Genomic DNA, 7614 nt, shown 5'->3' with positions numbered 1-7614 from the left:
CACTGATAGGAGCGATGGTGGTGCTACTCCCCAACGCTCTCCCGGAGCCATGCAGTAAAAGGAAGGCGCACCATTTCTTCCCTCAAGGCACGCCCTGGGCCTTTTTTAGGGACTCCCGTCTGGTGGTAGTTACGGTGCCTTTAATGGTGGATGGTTGGAAGGGTACAAGGCAGGAGGGCAGGAGTAAGGCCATCAGAAGGTTGATGGAGTCAGTGACCAGGTCCATTTGGTTGCAATAAATAAAGTCTAGCTTTTCTGAATAGATAATGGGAGTAGTAGTTCATACGGTAGTAAAAGACACTGTTCTGAGGTATATCACAGAGTAGGCTTCTCCCAATATTTGCATAGTAATGCTCCTTGAGTTTTTGCCTAGACACACTTTGCAGTCCTCCCAAATAACCACAGGTATGCAATCCCATTCTCATTAATTCTTTCTGCAGTTCCCAGGGCTGCGGGGTGCAGACCCAGGATCTGGATGGCCAGTACATCTAAAAGCGGAATGCCAAAGCAATATACCCTTTCCTCTACCACTGTGATTGCCTAGTCTCTTTTCCTCAGGGGTAGTCTCTCAGTTAAGTTGTTCTCTGGAAGTCTTTCAGTCTCATGGTGATTCCTGGATAAGGCTTCTCTTTAAGCCTAAATTGTAGGAGTTCACACATGCTAACACCCTGGAAACTGGGCTAAGACTTCAAGTGTTAATCTTTCTGTTGCCCATACACAACCATTAGGAAATGAACAAGGAAATAAGTGCCTTAACCCCTTCACGCATTACGACTACATGTACGTGATAACGTGTGAGGGCTTATATACTGCTGTGATGAATCCTCTCCACATGCGGCGGTTGCCAGCTGTATAATAGAGCACGCACCTGGCCACACTAAAGGGGAATGGTGATTGCACTGAAACTCGCCATTTAACCCTTAATATTCTGAGAACAACAGCGATTGCACCATCTGTGAGATAAGGCAGAGGGATGCGGCTCCCTCTGCCTTCTGATTAGAGCCCATGCCGGTAAATTGCCTGAAATGGCGTGCTGAGGCTTCCCAGCACTGTCGCAGTAATCAGCCAGCTGAGCTATGTACGAGGCATAGCTCAACAGATAGAGCGGCAAAATCCTGTACACCCTAATGCATTTCTATTAGGATGAATGGGACAAAGGATCTAAAGATCCCATGTTCTATTCCCCAAAGGTGGGTAAATGTTTTTATGTTTAAAAAAAAAAAAAACATAAATACATTAAAAGTTTAAATAACCCCCCTTTCCCAATTTTACATATAAAAAATAAACATATTAGATATCTGAAAATTTCCAAAATATTTAAATATAAGAATAATAGTTTGTTATACAGAGTAACAGAAAAAAAAAAAGAAAAACACAAATGATTGACCATTTTTTAGTCACCTTGTCTCTCTCAAAAAATGAAAAAACAGTGATCAAAAAGTCGTACGTACCACAAAAATGGTGCCAATAAAAACAAAAATAGGCTTGAAGGGGTTAACAATAAATTGCAATATTTAACTTATGCTTGACAACCAATTTTAGCAGTGATCTTCTGGATCACTGCAGTGCCAAAATAAATATATGTACATGCATATATATTCTTTTGGACTGTTTTGTCCTGCTGCTGTCCTCATTCTGAATACATGCACTTACTGTAATCTTTTTGGTGTGCATCTACATGTAAACTTCCAGGGAAGAAGTAAAATTTGGGTCAGGGGTGCACCATTCATAAGCATAGAGGTGTCGTTCATCACATACACATCTACTTGAGCAGTCTCCACAATGATGAATGGATCCTTGAAGGATCTGAAGAGCTGTCTGCACAGAGACCACTTTTGTCGAGTATTCATTACAGATGGCTGTGTTTGACCACTTCTGGTCTGTTATACAACAACTTCATCATGTGCTGGTAAACAGGCAGTGAACTGCAGCCGGCATATAACTAGAATAAGTGATGCACCGCAGCTACAAGCTGTGACCGGACTGCCGCTCAACACTTTGCTTAATTGATACAATTATGCTGCATTGGATGGACAGGTAAGAGGCTGGGTGTATGGAGCTTATTTATACAGAAAGATATTTGACACCCGAATTATCCCACAAATGTTTGTGAACCCCACCATTATTGTTAGTATTTATTATTAAAGCACCATTAATTCCATGCCGTTTACATATGATATGTGGTTTACATACATAAAAAAAAAAACAAGTACAACAAGAACATTAGGTGTTACAAACTGGTACAGAAGAAGAGAGGACCCTGCCTGCAAGGGCTTACAATCTACAAGGGATGGGAGAAGGATACAGTAGGTCATGGCAGCAGAGTTACTGTAGGTTGTAGGATTAGCTGAAGAGGTGGCTTTCACATTTCTTTTGAAGGTTTCCACGGTAGGTGAGAGTCTCATGTGTTGGGGTAGACAGTTCCAGAGTATAGGGGATGCACAGAAGAAAACTTAGAGACGAATGTGGAAAAAGGAGATAGGAGAGTTGAGAAGAAGGTCTTGTGAGGATCAGAGATTTCATGTAGGAAGGTATCATTATTATGTGGCAGAAGGACATTGTGACTCCTTCGGACATGGGGACAACTGCTTACTTTGCTCCCCTTAGATCCATGAAGCTGGTGAGGCTCAATGAAAGCAATATTTAATGATATTATATATTTACTCAACCTTAAAGGAGTTGACCAGGATTTCAATATTTATAGACCAACAAAATGGGATTGGCGGAAGTCCAACACCTCGTACCTCAGCCAGTTAGCTGTTTCGGAGTAGCTCCGATGCCAGAGGTCCATTGTGTAGTGGACAGAACTGGTTACTGCAGTGCTGCTTAAATTGATGTGAATGTTCTAACATTTATCACGTTAGCACATGGAATGTATTCTGCTTGAGTTTTTATTTTAGATGAGTCAGAGTGATAGATAATGGTTATAGGGGTGTACTGGACATAACATTTAAATTATTCCAATTAAAGCGGCTCTGTCACCGAGATCAACTCTCTACAATCAGGCATATAGCCTGCTAGGGTTGCTGACGCTGATTAAAATGATGCATATCTTTTATCTGTAGGTAGTAATGCTCTGGAGAAATTTGAACTTATGCTAATGATAAATATACTCATGAGCTATTGGAGTACCAGGAGACACTTCCTTTAGATTGACAGTAGTGTTGAGTGAATCAAAGTTTACAAAGTGGACTTCAATCCCAATTTCAGGAAAAATTTGATTTGTCACAAAGCCTAATTTCCTCTCATTTCATGGTAACAAATCAATTTTTCCTGAAATGGTGGTAAAAAAAACAAAAAAATACATACCTCATCGATTTGCTCACGGAGAGGCTGACGCGGCCATCACGATTTTAGAAAATGCGCCAAGTCTCTCTTGCTCATCATGTCATCCTCTTGGCTGAGCCCTCCTGAAATGAATGGAGCAGCTTCAAGCACATGCACACGGGCGCTCCATTCATTTCTATGGTAGCTCCAGAGATAGCCGAGTAAAGCAATCGGATAGCTCCGGAATTCCCATAAAGATGATTGGAGCAGCCGCATGCATGCCCGACCAGTTGCTCCATTAATTTCAAGGGAGCGGCAGGGGGTATGGGTTCTGATGATCGGTGGGGGTTCTAGCTAAAGGACCCCCCTCCCAATTTCATAGTTATCCCCTATCCTATGAATAGGGGATTACTTTCAACAACTGGAATGCCCTGTTAACTGGCACAGGTCTAGTTAAATTAGGTGATAAAAGAGTACCTAATGTGAAAGGTCTCCTAGTTGAGAATCTGCAACCTTGTTTCAAGATATCTCTCAGAAGATCTTGATATTGATAATTAAAATGTTTACTGTAAAAGGCTACTTTCACATCTGCGGTTTTAATTCAGGTTTTGAGATCCGGCAGAGAATCAGAATACCGGACTTAAACCGATCAGTTTTGTCCCGATTCATTGCCAATGGGGACAAAACTAATCATGATGCATCAGTTCAATTCAGTTGCGATTTGGGGCCAGATGCAAAACCTCTGCAAGCAGCATTTTTGTGTCCAGTTTGTAAAACTGAACAAAACTGATAAGGCATGAAAATTAGGTTTGAGAGAATTGAAGTATCTGAAGTGGACTTTGATTCCAATTTCAGGAAAATTTGCTGCGAAACCAAATTTCCTCATGCTTCGAGGTAACGAATCAATCTTCCCTGAAATGGTAGTAAAAAAATAAATAAACATACTAACCATCCATTTGAGCGTGAAGAGGCTGCAGCGGCCATCTTGATTGAACATCCCACTCAAAATCTCATGCATGGTGACATATGACATCACCACGCCAGCATTATTACATCGTCATACACGGTGTCTTCAATCAAGATGGCTGCGGTTGCCGTTTCGTTCTCAAATCGATAAGGTATTATTATTATTTTTTTTATGGATTAAACCCTGAAAGTCCTCACTATAATTCTGAGATGTCATGATCAGCGATGAACACAGCATCTGAGCCGTTGAATTACAGGGGGCAACGCAATCGCCATTCCTGTCATTGCAGCCGCTACTTACGAAGAAATGCGAAGCAGCTGAATCTAATTTTTGCTCAACACTAATGAAAATCAATGTAAGTCAACGGTGCCTGATCTGTGTGTTGTTGTTTTTTTGTTACAGATCAGGCGCCTATCAGGTTTGTTCAGTTTTGATTTAATACAACCGGATCTGGCTGAAACTGAACCATCAGGATATATTAAATGGAACAGATCCTTTTAATTCAGATTTTGAGATCATCTGCCAGATCTCAAAACCTGAGTTAAAGACAGAGATGTGAAAGTAGCCTAAGTAGTAACAAAACTAGGCATACCATCTTCCTTTTTATTTATTTGGGACGCTTTTTTGTGATATCAGATATCTGCTTACTTTACGCGTTCAAACGCCAATTGGTGCTTCAGATCATGTTAGTACTTCCTGCTGGGAAGAGAGTAAGAGAGGCAACTGTTAAGTTCAACATCTGGACACAGAACAGCTCAGAAGGCTGAGTAAATACTAATTAAATAAAATGAAAAAATGAACTTTGGTATGTGTTATTTTTATAGAGGGAACTGTTTGTGTATTCTCTTTAATAAAAAGTGGTGACATTCAACTTTTTCCAACATACTCTTGTAGTGACATGACACATATAACATGCTTTATTTCACATTTGAATCTAAACCCTAGGTGTTACAGCGTCTTTGCAAATTCCCTTTCTGAGCTCCAATTATTTTTACCCTCCTAATCCTCCCCTCTGGCGGGAGTGGAGGTAAACCGTGTGTTTGTTAATCCTGTTCTGAGAATTCATGGCAGCTTTAACTGAATTATGGCTGCCCATCTACCACCTGGAGGATACTAACCTTTGGATTTAACTGGGAAAATGACAAGACGATGGAAGGGAGCCGGAGTTTTATCTCCACCTCCTACGTTAATCACATTTGTTTAACATCGGTGCTGGGAAGCAAAAATCAAAATTTTACATTCAAATCTTTTTGGATGTCAAATATAATTTCTATTCAGCTTGGGGATCTGTCAGTATCTTGAAGGTTCTCTGAATGTGGCTGTTGCATACAATCCCCAAACAGTGAATTCCCCATACCTCTCGCTCTAAAAATCTAAAATTGAATGTTCTTTTTTTTTTTTAAACTTCATCTTGATGCATAGATTACCTTTAGCCGGAGATTCAGATCTCTCATCTTCCAGACAGTAACCAGTAAACTGATTAAATTCCACAAGACATGTATACATATTATTATCTACGTGGAAGTGTTTTTCAAAAGTAATTGCCTTGGAAATATGGAACGCGGCATAAATCTTTCTCTCACTCCTGGAAAGATAATCTTGTGGAGATAAATCCTTAGCTTGAGAAATGATGAGCTTTTGAAGAGAGCTGCACTTAATTCATAATAAAAGGGAAACTAATTTAGGAGGAGATTAATCTTTTATTGCCTGGCAAATTAGATATATAAGGACTTCACATGTCTTTTTTTAAGGTGAATAGTTATTAAAACTTTCTAAAAATACCTCTTGGGAAACAGACGTTGCATTATCGGCTTTACTGTGTTGAAGGTCAAACCACGTTTTAACTGAGCAAAACATGATTTATAACAGAATCATTGTGCATTTTTAGCCAAGTAGTTCCAAGGCCTTTTTGGTGTTGGTGATCTATACATCTCAAATATATTAATCTATTCTATCTATCCAGCTCACACATTCCATTCAATTTATAAAAACAGAGCTGACCCTATTAGCTGGAAGAGCTATTCCAGGAGGGCCCTGTAGATTGCACTTACGGACTCAGCGTTACTTACTCATTAATGTCTTATAAATTCAGGTTACTAGATGAATTAATTTTTTTCTAAGTACTTTAGAACTGCTCTTTCTGGGAGGGGGTATGGCTCTTCTCATCCCATTCCTCCTGGTTTAAAAAAAAAAGTCTGCCATAACTACCAGAAACAGCAACATATTCTGCAAAGCAGTACAATTCAGGAAAGGAGGAGGCATACAGTAGATTTGATTTTAAAATATAAAGACAGTATTGACCACTGGTAATTGAGGGCATTCTATAACAGGTTCCCAACAGGAGCAAAAGTTCACATGGTAGTTTTTTAAGTGGAATTTTGCCATGGACATGTCCCTTCTCAGTGTGGCTGTGGCTTTAAGCCCCCACTCCACGATCCTCAGCTCTGCGTCCCATTGAGATGTTAGGGGAGCAAAGAGGATTCGGCCATCAGTAGGATTTCAGCAAAATTTCTGCGCCAAATTCTGCTTTAGAAACCACCATGTGAAGGACTGCAGAGGCAGCAGTTGCACCTGGACCCTGCCTCAGAGGGCTCTTTAACAGTGATTATTACATTTCAGATAAGGGCTCTATGATAGGGCCCAGGAGCTTAAAGCTGTGCCTCTGAAGGGCACCTTTATTGGTAAATATTAGAACATGTAGATGGGTGAGAGAAAAAGCTAAAACCAGGATCAGACTGACCCATCAGAGTACCAAAGGATCATGTAGTAGGCTCAGGCTCTGATATCATAATGGGTTGCAAATATCCAGGAGAAAAATACCCATTTGACCTTTGGAGCCAATAACTCGCCACTAGGGTCTATTTCTTTGATTAAAAGCCTATTAAACTTTATTAATGATTTAGGGGTTTGGCCTTGAGAATAATTTCCTCTGGTGGGCCAAAGAAACTCCATTCTGAGACTGGCTACAGTGGTGGAGAAATGTAGTAAAAATCCCTCAAGAGGTGGGTTTTCAAGATATTAGTAAAATGTTGATCAGTAGATGATGGACTGAGGTGTAATTTCATTCCAGATCACAGAGGCAGCACAGGAGAAGTATTATAAATGGGAATGGGAAGTATTGATCAGGTTGGTGCAAATCATTAGCAGATCAGAAAGCAGAAGTAGGATGGAAAAGAGATGTATAGCTTTGTAGATGAGAATTTGAGCCAGGAAAAATAGGCAGGGGTGGACTGGACATAGACCCTACAGGGAAATTTTCTGTGGGTCAATGCCCAGGGGGCCACCAAAGCACTCCTCACTACCTCTCACCAGATACATAATGATCTAATGCTCTTCACTGGGAGAATCGGATATTTACGCACCTGGTAGGCGGCTGCAGA

This window comes from Bufo bufo, chromosome 4 (genome assembly GCF_905171765.1).
Source record: "Bufo bufo chromosome 4, aBufBuf1.1, whole genome shotgun sequence".
NCBI classification, from domain to species: domain Eukaryota; kingdom Metazoa; phylum Chordata; class Amphibia; order Anura; family Bufonidae; genus Bufo; species Bufo bufo.
The sequence above is the reverse complement of the archived record's forward strand: the minus strand, read 5'-3'. Positions refer to the sequence as shown.